The 16,912-nt window shown below is 36.4% G+C and overlaps 1 protein-coding gene across 1 annotated transcript in view; it reads left to right on the forward strand.

Annotated features, from left to right (window-relative positions):
- LOC140146223 (cilia- and flagella-associated protein 58-like) overlaps positions 1-16,912 on the forward strand; it is a 286,607-nt gene that overhangs the window by 182,570 nt on the left and 87,125 nt on the right.

Below are 16,912 nucleotides of genomic sequence, written 5' to 3' on the forward strand. Positions count from 1 at the left end.
TTCATACATGCTATTTTTCACATGCTCAATAGACACAGAGGATGAATTTGAGTTGTTGTTTCATATTAGGCTAATGAAAGTTGACTCCCAGTTTCCCGTTACCCGACTCCGGTCAGAAAAAAATGCCGATCAAATATTTCATTATTTTCCATTATTTCATTATTTCACATTTTTCAAGTTTTTAAGAAAAAAAGGATAGTTTTAATGTCATCTTTCACGTCCGACACGTATTTTAAGCACTTTTATGCCGACCCTGACCGGTCCGAATAGTCTTGGCAAACGCTGGGTTAAACTACGTGGTAAAATGGCGATATCGTAGGGCGCATTTACTGGAGACTAGCAATTCCCTGCATCTAAGTTTCTCCTACCACTAAATGGATAGACCGAACACAAAGAGAGGCAGACAAGTTCGAGGGAACCAGGGTATGAACAAAAGCATTTCTACCGTGCACAACATCAAAATAAATAAAATAAATAAAATTTGAAGTCAAATTTATTCTGCTTTTCTTACAAATATATGTATTTAATAAAATAAACTTATAAATAAAATGATTTATTTGTCAATTTCTTGCATGGTTGTTTTATTATTAACACGTGCACCCTGTGATGATTTTTACCAGCAACCTCCATGTGAACGTTCGAATTGTCAAATTTAGTTTATTTCTGCTTTCAATTTTGTTTATTTGTTCATTTTGACTGTGACAATTTACTTTCCCCTACTGGTGTTTTTGATAAATATGTTAATTTGAAGATTCCAAAGAAGATGTGCTTAATTAAAATTTGTTTTGAAGACTAAGTTGGTAAAATATTTGAGTGAAGCATGGTCATTACTATAGTCTATATTTTATTATTTTATTTGGGCCTCAAAACATAGCATCCGTAATTAACTTTCCACCGATAATGAAAGTTTGAAAATAATGAATAATGAATAATGAAACAGTCACCTACCCAGTCATGAAAAACTATGTAACGGGAAACTGGGGATCAACTTTCATTAGCCTTATGACAGGCCTATGCATAGCAACAATTTCCCATGCTTAACTCAATTTAGCCAACGTATGGACTTGGGTGGGTTTTGTATTCATATATTCAATTTTGTATGTAATCGATGTAATTGATATAGACAGTATGATAGACAGAGACATAGATAGAACGACAAATCACATCATCAGTACAATAATAGTGTTGACAAGATTTGACAGTGGAGTATTTGACATAAAATATGGATGGCTTCTGTAAAGTGTGGGTTTTTGTAATTTTTCATTAGATATTTGCAAAAGGAAGATGAGTTGGTGTAGTGGTCAAATCACTTGACTCTCACCACTGCAGCCCTAGTTCAATACCCCGCAGTGCTGTAAATGAGCATGGTTGCTGATCCATCACCATCCTCTCAGGATTTTCCCTGACTACTCCAGTTTTCCTGCTGCATTCTAAAAGCGGCTCTCTTCACATATTCCTGTCTAACATGTCTCATCCGGTTGGTGTGTTTATCCACTTGGTGGAGGGAGAGAAGTGATTGCATCTTATCACCCCTACTAGTCAAAGTCTTGTAAGTCATCCAAAAAAATCAAAACTTTGATTTGAAGTGATGTAAACAATACCTTTTAGGGATGTAAACCATGTGTTATTTATGCATTACTTAGTGTGCTGTTTATTTGAAATAAGATACTTTGTGCAAGAAATGAATAGTTTGCATGGCAAATGATAGATGTTGATGCATAGAATCTGTCAAGATAAGGACCTGATGAATCACACTTCTTATAAACCATGTCTAGTGCCCTCTCTCTTGATTTATTAATAGGCCATATATTTTGCAATTTGTCCTCTTGTGCAACACGTTTGTTTCCCATGGAAATACTGGTATTCTAAGACCAGTGCCTGAACTTGATCTTTCTTGAATTGTCTTGTTATTGGCAGGCTCTGTTTTATCAAACAAGATGCCTATGTTTGATTCTAGTAAGGAAGTGGAGAGAGGTCCCAACCATTCCATCATTTTAGGCTAAAGTACAAAAATGTTATGTCTCAAAGCGCAGGTGCATGTTTGTTTTTCTTAGCGCGTCCATTTCAGTTGAAACAGCAAATCCACCTTTTGTATTTCCCTTTTTTGCCGTTTGATGTAAAATTAAGTATTTTGTCGTAAAATTATAACATGCTGAGAAATATTTTGAAGAAATTGACTTGATTCAGAATCAGATATAGCGATTGGTATTGATATTGATTGACAGACTTGATGCTCTGAAAATGGAAGTAAACACTGAGCATGTGTGAGAATCACTTTTCTGCAAAAGCGATCAAGTATAAATCAGCTTCAGCGTCTATACATTTCCATGACAATATTGAAACTTTAAACAATAAGGAGTAAGTTTGAGTGCATAATAAAACCAATTTATTTGTACTTGAGTAATGTACAGATGATTAGTATCTGTTAGATACAAAAGGATCAGGTTGCAATAAACTGGGAGTGAGTGAGTGAGTGGCAGACTATTTCCGCACTATGGTCTTCAGACCATGTTATTACTTTAACTCACATTATTCTTCTCAATGATGATGTTTTGTGCGGTGTACACAAGTTGTTTCTGATTATTTGGCTAAAAACATTCTTATGTCTCAAAGCTGCCGTGTGCATTCGCTTTTTTTCTTAGCGCATGCATGTCGCTTATTAATTCCTTTTTTTTTTCCTTTTTTTTTGCCTTAAAATCAATTCTGAGATAAATTTGGAAGAAACGTTACATGGAAAAATTATGTTTATTGAATTATTGATGCTAATCATTAGTCGTAATTTGAATTTGATGTTGCAATTTGAAGTTTAAGTTTTGATCACATATTTTCCCCCTGCAAAATTAGGTGTAGGAGTAACATTTTATCGAGAATTGTTTTTGATAAAGAATAAAATGGATATGACATAAAAATCATGTCTGTTAGTTATACCCATATTAAGTAATGCCTTTTAAAGTGAATTGGGTTGAAAATGTTAATTAATTTCTAAATATCATTGTCATTGTTATTTAATGCATATTTTTTACAAACAATTTGAAATCTAGATTGAGAACTTCATCCATTTTAAACAATTGGAAGCCTATTAATTAAGTGCTTTATCAATAATTGGGCCAAGTTGACTATAAAATAAACTCTGCATGTCAATTTACAGTAAATGAAAACACAATGCATTTAAGAAAAATAATTTCATCCCTAAATAAGTTTGGGGTTAGGGGGAGTCAAGTTGAAAAGTTGGTCACAAATGATACCCCATCCTGGATTACATGTGGCCCTCAGGTAATAAACAAAATAGAACCAAGTCTCTCCTGTATTGGCAAGACAGCAAATGTATATTGATTGTGACACTGTTAGTATAGCCTTTCATTACGTGGGAATATACCCAGGTATATTGACCATAAACATTGGGCATTGGATAAGTATGTTATGTCCTATAGCTAGCAGACATTACACATATCACAATCAATTTATCACAACTGAGCATTTCATATCCTAGCTCCAGCATCTCTATCGGTAGAGTTTTGGCGTTGTTTTTATAATGGTGTTCTATTTCTTCTATTCAAAGACAAGATTAAGTAAACAGGTTAAGATTTCAGTAGTATGGTGGTAGACAGGTGCATTTGCCTGTTATGTTCTCATCTCTAGTGTCTCTCACTGTAAACTGAAAAGGTCCTAAGAAGGACAAATCAACCTAAGAGTTAATACCCTACTACAATGGGGAATTATCTCTACACTCCTTTGTTCAATTCAACTTAGGTAAAGTTAGGTCACTAAAGAATTGAATTTAGGGCACTTTTTAGGACACCCACTTCACATAATAATGGAACCACTTCACTCCCAGGAAATCCACTTGAAGTGAAGTGGCTGTCCTAAAAGTGAAGTGATTGCCTTTGTTAAGTGAAGTGGGTACCCTAAAAAGTGCCCTAAATTCCATTCTTTAGTGACCTAACTTTCCCTAAGTTGAATTATAATTCCCCATTGTAGTAGGGTATTAACTCTTAGGTTGATTTGTCCTACTTAGATCTGCAGTGTTGCCAAAACTTTTCAGAGCCAAGGCGCGGCACATTGGCTTACCAGGGCGCGGTAAAGGAGTCTCAAGTAGCCCAATTTTAAGCTTAAAATAAAAAGCGCCTGATACTGAATATTTGAGTGAATTGACCCGAATTTAGAATGTAAATCACCCAATTGGGTGGAAAAGCACTTGACTTAAAAACTTCCGGTAGTTAATGGGAAGTTACGGACCGATCAATAAATGGTTACAAACCCATTTGTAATTGCAATTAGGAGCTTCAGAGACTCAAAGCTTTATAAATCGGCTAAATTGAAAGGAAAATACATCAAACTACTGCCGAGAACTGACTTTTGCAAAGTAGCCCAATTTTAGGCAAGCAGCGGCATGGTTTGAGTTGCCAAGTAGCCCAATTGTGCGCCTAAGGCGTGGCGTTGGCATCACTGTGTCTCTGTCTCTTTTATGCTAGCCACTCGCACATAATATATTTGACATGAATGGCGATTTTCATTCATGTCAATATTGAATTTTGTAAAATGGCCTCTTGACATTTGATCTGATTACTTTTGGCAGATCAAATGCCTCATCTTCACTGGTGCATTTTTGCATCCATGCACTTGATATCATAAAGTTTGCTGTGATATTCATGAGTAGATTGTCATGACCTCATCATTTTCTACTTGTTGCATCTCTGTAGCAAAACTTAATGAGCCTTGTATTAAGTGATTTTGAGCTATACTCAGTCCTCTTATATTAAAGTGTCATTTTTACATTAAAAAAAGAAGATTCTTTTAGTTGGTAAACAGGGGGTTCCATTTGGGATTTACAGTAATGTTAGAAAAAGAAGATTCTTTCAGTTGGTAAACAGGGGGTTCTATTTTGGATTTACAGTAATGTTAAAAAAAGAAGATTTTCTCAGTTGGTAAACAGGGGTTCCATTTGGGATTTACAGTATTGTTTTCCATACATTACATCCCTTTTGTCATCCTTAAGCTCTCAGTCCTCTTTTTCATTGAATATTTGAGTCTTCTCTGTACATACCAGGCCACAGCCAGCTACTTAACTAATAGCTGGTATTATGATCCTTCCTCTTGAAGGATAAATACTAGCGAAGACTCATGCCAATATTAACCGACTAAGTGCAGAGAAGGTACTCACGCCGATTTTAACTGGCTAATTGCAGAGAAGGTACTCCCGCCAATATTAACCGGCGAAGTGCGGAGAAGGAACTCACGCTAATATTAACCTGCTAATTGCGAAGAAGGTACGCCGCCAATATTAATCGGCTAATTGCGGAGAAGGTACTCATGCCAATATCAACCGGCTAAGTGCACTCACGCCAATATTAACATGCTAATTGCGGAGAAGGTACTCATGCCAACATTAAAATATTAACCGCCTAATTACGGAGAAGATACGCCAATATTAACCAGGTAATTGTGGAGAAGGTACTCGCTCCAATTAATATTAACCGGCTAATTGCGGAGAAGGTTCTCACGCCAAAATTAACCGGCTATTGCGGAGAAGGTACTTGCGCCAATATTAACCGGCTAATTGCGGAGAAGGTACTTGTGTCAATATTAACCTACTAATTGCAGAGAAGGTACTTGCGCCAATATTAACCGGCTATTGCGGAGAAGGTACTTGCGCCAATATTAACCGGCTAATTGCGGAGAAGGTACTTGTGTCAATATTAACCTACTAATTGCAGAGAAGGTACTCACGCCAATATTAACCGGCTATTGCGGAGAAGGTACTTGCGCCAATATTAACCGGCTAATTGCAGAGAAGGTACTTGTGTCAATATTAACCTACTAATTGCAGAGAAGTTACTCACGCCAATATTAACCGGCTATTGCGGAGAAGGTACTTGCGCCAATATTAACCGGCTAATTGCAGAGAAGGTACTTGCGCCAATATTAACCTACTAATTGCAGAGAAGGTACTCACGCCAATATTAACCGGCTAATTGCAGAGAAGGTACTTGTGTCAATATTAACGCTATTGCGGAGAAGGTACTTGCGCCAATATTAACCGCTAATTGCGGAGAAGGTACTTGTGTCAATATTAACCTACTAATTGCAGAGAAGGTACTCACGCCAATATTAACCGGCTATTGCGGAGAAGGTACTTGCGCCAATATTAACCGGCTAATTGCAGAGAAGGTACTTGTGTCAATATTAACCTACTAATTGCAGAGAAGGTACTCACGCCAATATTAACCGGCTAATTGCAGAGAAGGTACTTGTGTCAATATTAACCGGCTATTGCGGAGAAGGTACTTGCGCCAATATTAACCGGCTAATTGCGGAGAAGGTACTTGTGTCAATATTAACCTACTAATTGCAGAGAAGGTACTCACGCCAATATTAACCGGCTATTGCGGAGAAGGTACTCACGCCAATATTATTCGGCTATTGCAGAGAAGGTACTTGCGCCAATATTAACCGGCTAATTGCAGAGAAGGTACTCATGCCAATATTAACCGGCTATTGCAGAGAAGGTACTTGCGCCAATATTAACCGGCTAATTGCGGAGAAGGTACTTGCGCCAATATTAACCGGCTATTGCAGAGAAGGTACTTGCGCCAATATTAACCGGCTATTGCGGAGAAATTTTGCGCCAATATTAACCGCTAATTGCAGAGAAGGTACTTGTGTCAATATTAACCTACTAATTGCAGAGAAGGTACTCACGCCAATATTAACCGGCTATTGCGGAGAACGTACTTGCGCCAATATTAACCGGCTAATTGCAGAGAAGGTACTTGTGTCAATATTAACCTACTAATTGCAGAGAAGGTACTTGCGCCAATATTAACCGGCTATTGCGGAGAAGGTACTCACGCCAATATTAACCGGCTAATTGCAGAGAAGGTACTCACGCCAATATTAACCGGCTAATTGCAGAGAAGGTACTTGTGCCAATATTAACCGGCTAATTGTGGAAAATGTACTCGCCCCAATATTAGCCAGCTAAGTGCGAAGAAGGTACTCACGCCAATATTAACCGCCAAGTGTGGAGAAGGGGTTCACGCCAATATTAACTGGCTAATTGCGGAGAAGATACTCATGCCCAGGGCCGTAGCAAGCAGGGCAGTCGGGGATACCATGACCGCCCCCACTATTTGAGAAATTTGTTATGTTTTTCTTTATATCTTTATTTCAATTTGGTCATATATTTGTATTTTGGCCGCCCCAGATTTGTCATGGCCGCCCCACATTTTACAACCTTGCTACGGCCCTGCTCATGCCAATATTAACCGGCTAATTGCGAAGAAGGTACTTGTGCCAATATTTACCTGCTAATTGCGGAGAAGATACTCATGCCAATATGCCAATATTAACCGGCTAAGTGCAGAGAAGGTACTCACACCAATTTTAACCGGCTTGTTGCGGAGAAGGTACTCGCGCCAATATTAACCTGCTACACGCCAATATGAACCGGCTAATTGAGGTGAAGGTACTCACGCGCCGATTAATATTAACCTGTTAATTGCAGAGAAGGTACTGAAGCAAATATTAACCGGCTAATTGCGGAGAAGGTACTCAAACCAATATTAACTAATTGTGGAGAAGGTCTGTTACTATACAAAATTGATATGATAGCCAGGTATATTTTTTTTTCTATTTTCAGTTTTAATTTTCTTTCACTACCACTATGCAAGTATGTTCCCCCCTAAATTTTGAGATGGCGGGTCTTTGGGAGCTGACGGCATACACGGTAAAAGTGGTCCTTCAGAGCTGCAAAAGGTCAAAATCAAGGGGTTTTCTTGGTTTTCTGGTTGAAAATTGTCTTTAAAAAAACCCAATAGATATGTGAGGAGTGCCAGCAATTTTGGAGCTCAAAATCAAAAACTCACATGCACCCAGTTTCATAACTATCCAACAAGTTAATCATATAATGGGAACATTCACTTTATGCAAAAACCCAAACATTAACTCCCACAGCTTCCTGTTAACTCTCTAATTCATAACTCACAACTTTTCTGTCTTTTCTATCATTTCTGTCATTTTTGTTTTCTGTCTTTTGCAGCTACCCTTTCTTACCAGGATTTGCAAAGTTTCAAGCCAGTCAATTAATCTTGGGCAACAACCTGCTGGTATTTGTGCCTAGTTAAAAATCCAGCTAAAAAAATCACTGTTCGGGTAATTTAACAAACATCCAATTTTTATTTATGCAGAAATCTACTAGAACTCTTTTAATGTTCTTACAAGCAATTGTGTAACATGAGGCGTAATGTTGCCTGCATATAGCATTGGATTACAACATCCCTTGTGGCAAACAAGAGTGTGTGGGTATCATATGCAGATTCATATGGACAATCCATGTCCAGTGCTTAAAGCCATGCAAGTTGAGAGATAGGGCTGAAGACATTTTGTCAACACAGAACAAATGTAGGTCCCTAATGGCTTTGTTGTCAATGAAATTGCATACAGGTCTACCATAGACTGTGGTCTACCATTTAGAAAAACTAGAGTGTTCAAATAGCAATTATGTTTGGGAGAATTTTGAAGCAAGCTGCCATCATAGCTTTGTATTGCCGGTTTTATCCTCTGTGTCAGATGAAATGGTCCTTTATTTTGAGATAAATGGGGGAAAAAGTTAAAATTCAACATTTAATCGATCAAGTTTTTGAAAAAGGCAATTAGTCCAGTCAATCTAAACAAATATACAGAATGTTTTTCACTTTTATACATTTAAGAGATGTCCCCTGAACATCATACCAAAATATACTTGGTGGAAAGGTAGTTTTTGGCAGGAAAAGGTCATACAGGGGTCAAATTTCAAAATTGCTTTAATCTTTTAAAAAACTATACCAAAGCATTCCTCTAGTCTTAAGGAAACAGAAAAAGTATAGTTTGTCATATCTGTGATGTACCATTCTCAAGTTATAAGCAACAACGTCAAAGGTCAAATTTTAGGCTCCACGTGGGCCAACTTCGAAAAAATGCTCCGATCTCCTTAAAATGGTCTCAATGTGTTCGTCCTTTAAAAACACTCCAAAATAAGAATAGTTTGCCATATCTTGATGCTTGCCGTTACCTAGGTAGCAGGGTAAAAGAGGTCATTGACCATTGAACTCTATTGACCCGACCTAGTTTCCGATGTTACGCATGTAATTAAACAACCTAAACAGTGCATTTATTCTTTAAATGAATTATGTTTGCAAGTCGAACAATTTGAGACCATTTTGGTTAAAATCAGATAATTTTTGTTTTTGACCTCTGTTGAACCCAACATTTGACCTTTGACCTTTTCGGTTAGAACTCAAGAACCGTACATCACAGGTATGGCAAACTATATTTTTTCTGAATCCTTATGACTAGAGGAATAATTTGGTATAATTTTTAAAATGATTGGAGCGATTTTGAAATTTGACCCCTGTATGACCTTTTCCCGCCTAAAAACCAGTGATGCTAACGCTTGGCCTTTAGGCGCTAATTGGGCTACTTGGCGATCACTTGCGCTACTACTCAAAAAAGCATGCCGCTACTTGTCTAAAATTGGGCTACTTTTTGCCAGTCTCGGGTCATGGCACTAATTTTATAAAGGTTTTGAGTCTTTGAAGCTCCAAATTGAAATTACAATGGGTTTTGTGACCATTTATTGATCGGTAATTAACTTCCCAGTAAGTACTGGAAGTTTCAAAGTCAAGTGCTTTTCCGCCCAATTGGGTGTTTTGCGTTCTAAATTCGGGTAAATCCGCCCAAATATCCGTATTGTGCGCTTTTTGGAAGCTTAAAAATTGGGCTACTTGAGAATCCTTTACCGTGGCCTGGCGAGTCAATGCGCCGCGCCTTGACGCTGAAAAGTTTTGGCAACACTGCCAAAAACTACCTTTCCACCAAGTATATTTTAGTATACTTTTTGTATGCTGTTCAAGGGACATCTCTGACATTCCTGTTGCAATTAGTTGAGTCAAAACCCACTTTCACTGGACTAAATAGAAATCTATTTTTCTTGCATTTCTTATCCAGTGCATGTAATTTAGCATGTAAGCCGCTAAATTTAATGTATAGATTGATAACTGCATGCCCATCAGTTGTGTGGATGGTATTATGGAAAAAAACACATCAGAATATCCCTTGGGTTTACCCCTAGGGATATTCCTTGGTTCCAAAGGCTTCACATTGCCAGGCATATCTATAATTATCTATTATCTCATATAACAGGGGCGACATCATTATTTTTAGACAAAGCTGGACTTGGCGATTGTTAAAAACAATCAATTTTAATGACTTTTTTAATCTATTATTTTCAATGTATTGAACATCCTGTGACTGTTATAGGCTGAGCATCATTTATTGCATAGAATCCCACTATTAAACATTGCTGTGCATTTTAAGTGGATAAAGATGTCTTTAACAGTTGTTTCACTTGTTATTCTGGTTGTAGTTTCTGCTAACATTCGAAGTGCCTCGTTCCAGAAAGCAAGCTGATGACAATCACTCCTTTTCAACTGCTGTGGGCCAATTCAGCAAAATGTGTTTGATCTTTGGATTGACCATCAATGTTGCTTCAATGCTTGTAATTAATGAACTATCAGCTAATTAGTCAGAAGTAATGGTAAAATTGTATTGAAAAATGCATTACGTACAAAGATTAAATATTATAACAATTAACAATAGCTAATTAATTAATAAATAATGCACTTATCAAGTCTTTCCCCGGCCCTGGGGGACCCGGGACATAGCGGGGAACATGCTGGGGCGTAGCCGGGGATGTACACAAAATCATTGCCCTGAAGGCCGGAAAGTTGGCCGGGACTTGGCCGGGGATGTACAGTAGATCGTCCCCGCTATACCGGGCCAATCATTCATGTTAGCGGGGGCTTTTGCCGGGGTGTACAATTTTTTTCCCCTGGCTATATCCCAATCAAACTGCACTGCCGGGACATAGCGGGGACTTTCACAAAGAAGTCACACCATTAAAAAAATCCCAATCAAACTAATTTGGTTCTATTTGCTAAATCCCAATCAAACTAATTTAGTTCTATTTGCTAAATCCCAATCAAACTAATTTGGTTCTATTGGCTAAATCCCAATCAAACTAATTTGGTTCTATTGGCTAAATCCCAATCAAACTAATTTGGTTCTATTGGCTATATCCCAATCAAACTAATTTGGTTCTATTGGCTAAGTCCCAATCAAACTAAGTTGGTTCTATTGGCTATGTCCCAATCAAACTACTTTGGTTTTTTTGGCTATGTCCCAATCAAACTACTTTGGTTCTATTGCCTAAGTCCCAATCAAACTAAGTTGGTTCTATTGGCTAAGTCCCAATCAAACTAAGTTGGTTCTATTGGCTATGTCCCAATCAAACTACTTTGGTTCTATTGCCTAAGTCCCATTGTTTATCTTTAATAATCACCTGAAAGTATAAAGATGCAACCATTTCGAAAAAACACATATCAGTTGAGAACATTGCTTAAAAAATCTATTCACTTAGAAAAGCAATTTTTGATAAAATCAAGATATAAACGCCCCCCTTTTGGGAAAATGCAACGCCCCCGGGGCGTTTATTACAAACAATACAGTATGATATCTACAGAGTATTTGGGTATATCACATTCGATTAGAGGTTAATAACTGCGCATTGGTTAAATTGTTTATTTTTACTAACTTTTAAGGAAAATCTTGTGTTATTTTGTTTTATTTTATTCTGAGGTCCAAAGCAAAATGTTTAGATTTTTCACAATGCCCAACATATAACCGATGCAAAGTTATTAACCTCATTCATAACCATAACTTTCATCTTTTCACTTTACAAAATAACACAAACTTTTCCTTAAAGTTAGTAAAAATAAACAATTTTTACATTTAACTTTCCAAAAATCGAACAGGCTAAAACAGGACGACCAATAACAAAAGTGCGAATCACAATCTCTCCAAATACGGTAGCGGAATCCAAATACGGCGGCCAGCGTGCTCGCAGTTTGTTCGACGCATAGCATGGTGCGTGCAGAGGTTACTAATATTTACGATTGGAACATTACGCATTTTGCAGTCAATTGTGAGATATTAATGACCTCAATTTGCGTCCGCGTTTTAATGAAATATGATTGGATCGCACGCCCCCGGCGCACGCATCACTTTTATTCATGAGGTTATGAATGTACAGCAAGTAATGACTGTTGTAGATCATACAACTATAGACCTCCATAATTATGCGCATGTGTGAGTGAGACTGGTGCAGGCTAGGGTTTATTTATTAAAATAAAAAAATAAAACCATGTTGAATAGTCGTGTTCATATTTTGAGTTACACCCGGCGTAAACTTACGCTAACATTGATAAAAATATTTCCCAACTCCTACCGCCTGTGCACATAATCCTAGAGCTCTGTCTTGAAAAGGCAACTTATTGTTGGAATGCAAATATTGACAACAAGGTGTTTGTTAAACAAGTAAATGTGACAGATATAGTGCAGTGTCTTGAGATGACCCATAGTGAGAATGTTATAAATAATCCTGCAATAATACTTGCAATGTTTTATGTAACAACCATGAGCTTTTATGAATAAATTGACTTATTCAAGCTTGTTGATCATTGCGTAGAGCTGTAGCTAGACAAAATATTTTGTACAGAAATTCTCTGATGGGCCGCTAAGTCTGTGACTTATAAAGAGATCAATATATTACTTGTTTCTGTGGACTTAATAGGGTAGGCCTATTTAACTTTGTTACACAATGACCAGAAGAAACTTTTTTGTCAACTGAAAATCCTAGGGCATCATTGATGCACGATCTTTAAATTATTGAGTGCGTTTTGATGATCAAATTTACTTCTTATCACGTACACCCCCTGCCCACACAGTCACTGAAGAGTGGTTTGAGGAAACTTGGCTCTCTCTCTCTCTCTCTCTCTCCCTGCCCTCTCTTTCTCTCCCTCTGCTCCCTCTCTCTCTTACTCTCCCCCAACAAACTCAATGTTTTTAAAACACTAGAAACATGTTTTGGTTTTGGTCCAAACATTTTAATAGCATTTAAATGTCGGGTTATATTGAAGTCATCAAAACATTTTAAAGCATTTTATATTATATCTCTAAATTTATATTATTTCTCTCTTCCCCGCTCTCTCAAAATGTGTATAATGAAAAGGTACTTACAATTTTGTTTTCTTTATTAGTTAATTGTGACGTGTCATGTCAAAAGCAGACACTTTTGGGCAGGATCGTAAATGGAGAAATAGCAAAAAATCTGACCGGGGTGATTTTTTCACAATTTGGGGTTGTTGCGAATTTGTGATGTTATTAATGTTAAAAATATTGTGTGATAGTTTCAGACCAGAATATAACTGGCATCTTGTATTTTTGAGACATTTTCAAGGTAATTCCTACTCTCAACATTGTCAATAATATTTTTAAAGGCCGATATCTCAATTTCCAATTTTATATTACTATAACTTACGAACTCATTATCTTCGTTTAGTTAGGAATGTCCGATTTAATTGGGGAAAATGGCGTTATGGAGCAAAATATCTCTATATTTAAGATATGTAAAAACCTCAAAATTTATAACCTGCCCAAAAGTGTCTGATTTTGACATGACATGTCACAATTTAGCAAAGAAAATAACAAGTAAATTGATCAAAAAGCGTTGGTTGCATTAAGAGTTTCATGTTAAAATGTGCAAATTCTTCTGAAAACATCATTTTTGGAAACATTTTATTTTGGGGAAAAATTGTGGTTTTTTTTATTCCCTTTGACTAATGGAACAAAATGTATGTAAAATATTTAGCATCCGACCAATCCAATTGTTCCGGAGCATGTGGCGGGAATTCAAAATGTATTATAAAAACAAATTTAACCGACCGATGGAATGTTCCCTGGAGAACATACTATTACCGGAAACATATAAACATTTTTGTTCATTCAGCCTTTGCTGCATTTCTGATTCTGTCTTGATCTTCTTGTTACTCTCAAGATTTGGATAATTTGTTTTAATTTCTAACATTTCCTAGCTCTGACCCCTGAAAATGAAAATTTTTGCTTTGATTGATGGCAGTCTTTCCCTGAATTGTTTCTTAACCTTGCCTAGCACAGAACCCAATATTGTACACATTTTCAGAGATAAATCAATGAGAAGAGAGTACTGCTTATTGCTTATACAAAATGATGTGAAGTGATTACAGTGTCACGAGCAAACTGGAGGGCCATCACCTGTTTCAACTTATACTTTATCAAAGTTGTTGAAGAAATGTAATTCTGGGGACTTGCTAATGGAATAAGGAATACTATGAAATAGATAGTGGAGATTACACTTATTCTACCTGTTTGAATAATATGCTTTTTTTTTTATTACAGTGATTTGAAATTGTTTGAAGTAAACAAGTTGTTTTGATCAAATTCTGTTTTTCCTCTACTTGACCTGAAAGGTAGCATAAGATAATGAATGCAGCTCTTTGTAAATTTTTTAATTATGTACCAAATTGTTCTCTACTTTAATAAATAATGCACCATTTGCTATGACTAAAACAGAGGCAAATTTAGTACACAATTGATAGAAAAATAGAGTGTAACTGTTGATCTGAAGTTAATCTAAATTTTCTTAGTTAAAGGACGGCAAACAGTAGATATATCTCAAACAAAGATTCTTGTCATTTGATTGGCCTGTTACTATTGATTAATGTACCATTGCACTCATGCATAGTTGCCATGCGCATATAGCATCAAGTTTGTCAAATCAACTCACAAATTATTCATTGTATTCATTCATTGTATTACAAATCATGTAGCATTTATCCAAAATTACATTATAAGAGAGTTACATACATATTAAAAAACACTCAAATATTAAAAACATGAAATAAATATGAACACATTAAAGAATTGCACTTGACTGGGCTTGAAACAATATTACTAATGACTGGCAAGAATATTAAGTTGCTTTAAGGAGGTTGGTGAGAAAGAGTGGGGGACTAGACAGAAATCTGTTGATCCTACATGTAAAAGAGCCAAGTGTGTGTCTAAAATAAATATCATTTAACACGAGGAGAACAAATCCAAATGATCTAGAAATAAATGATTAAATGAAGTTTGTTGTGATTCAAAAAGTGGAAAAAATTCAAAAGGATTTGTGAAAGTGCTTAAATAGCCTAACTTGTCCATTCACCTGAAGTCAGTGGCTCTCAGCATGTGCCATCTATTGGTAGCTGAAAGTGCTGGCTGTGGTCTTTTCACCACTCTGGAGAGCATTTTGTATGGTTGACACATGTACATTCAAACCTATCCTGTTACAAAGTAAATCTCACTGCAACTTTGTGAATTAAATCAAATGTCATTGGCTTATTAATTTTGTCTATTCTGATTTCTTTTAGTGCATTATCATCTCGCAGCTAACAAAATCATCTGGATTTTTGTCGCTTTTAATTAATTGTGCTCAACCGATCAGGTAGAGATTTATTTTGATGTGCTAATGTATTGACCATCCGATCAAATAGGGATTTTTTTATGTGCTGATGTGATAATTAAGAGTTAAAGAGTTTCACTCCATTTAGACCCATCATTCTGATCATATTTCAGCTAAAATTAGGCTACAACTATACCTTGCTTAGTAGCTAATATACTGTATTTAAGGGGTCAGTCACCCACCTTTGCAAAGTATTTTTGTGGGGCTTGAGAGCACATCAGACACACCAAAATGCATATGATTACGATGAATGTCCTTCTTTTTTAATTCACGATACAAATTCTATGGCAAATTATAAATTTGATATTTTTTATATTTTTGACATTCAACAGTTCTCGAAGTATACTTTATAAATCTAATATGTACTTTTAAAGTATGTAGCTGGGAGGAAAAGCCATCCATCAATTGAAAATTTTGACTTTCGCATTGAAGGTATACAAAAAGTTTCCCAAAAGACTAAGATTTAGAGGTCTTTTATGAAAATTCATGTATATCTTCAATATGAAAGGTCAAAATTTCCACATGATGGACGCTTTTCCTCCCAGCTAGATACACTTTAAGTACATATCATTAGATTTATTAAGTTACTTTGAGCACTGTTAAATGTCAAAAATATAATTTTTTAATCATTTGCCATTAAATTTGTATTATATCGCAAATTTCAAAACATCAAAATTATTTGATATCAGAAGGGCATTATTTGTATTCAGAATGCAATTTGGTGTGTCTGGTGTGCTCTCAGGTCCCACAAAAATACTGTGCAAACGTCACTATCCGATCCCTTAATGCCCAGTATTTCTATTATCAAAGCTTGTAGCCTGAAATGTGTATTGGAGTTAGACCATTGTGATGCATAGACACACTCTTGGACAAATGTCACTTACGTGGTAATAAAGGGTAGGGTTTCATCCCAATCGATGTAACTTAATAAGTGGTCAGGTGTGTGCATATATAGCTCTGATCACCCAGTCTGATGAGATGTATCATAAGAGTGTATGCCACACAACTTTCTTGTGTTGTACATTAAATGAGAAAAAATATCCGCACAATGTGTAATTCAGTCCATGGTTTAAGGTACAGAGGAACAATATAACCAATATAATGCAAAATAAATATTTCTGTTTGGCTTGACTGAACCAAGTGAATTTTTATGCACTATAATATTTCATCCTTCACAATGGAGGACTTCATCAGATACGGCTGATATGGTCATCTGATCCACTTTTTGGGGAAACTGGTTTTCAGTACTTCGTAGTCTCTTTTCCAGTCTTTAAAAGAGGATCGAGATGTGACTTAGGAAATATGTCCCCTCATCTCTGTTCATGGTCTTGCGCCCACTTCTTCTTATTTCCATATCTTACCACATTTCTCTAGACTTTTTGTTATGTTCCTGCCCAAGGATCTTGGATTCGTCCCAGTCTGGGTAGCCACAAGTTTCAAGGGCTGTACTGAATCTCTCCTTGAATTTAGTTTTCTGTTTCCGTAACAACAGAGTTC

The sequence above is a fragment of the Amphiura filiformis genome, chromosome 1 (genome assembly GCF_039555335.1).
Source record: "Amphiura filiformis chromosome 1, Afil_fr2py, whole genome shotgun sequence".
NCBI classification, from domain to species: domain Eukaryota; kingdom Metazoa; phylum Echinodermata; class Ophiuroidea; order Amphilepidida; family Amphiuridae; genus Amphiura; species Amphiura filiformis.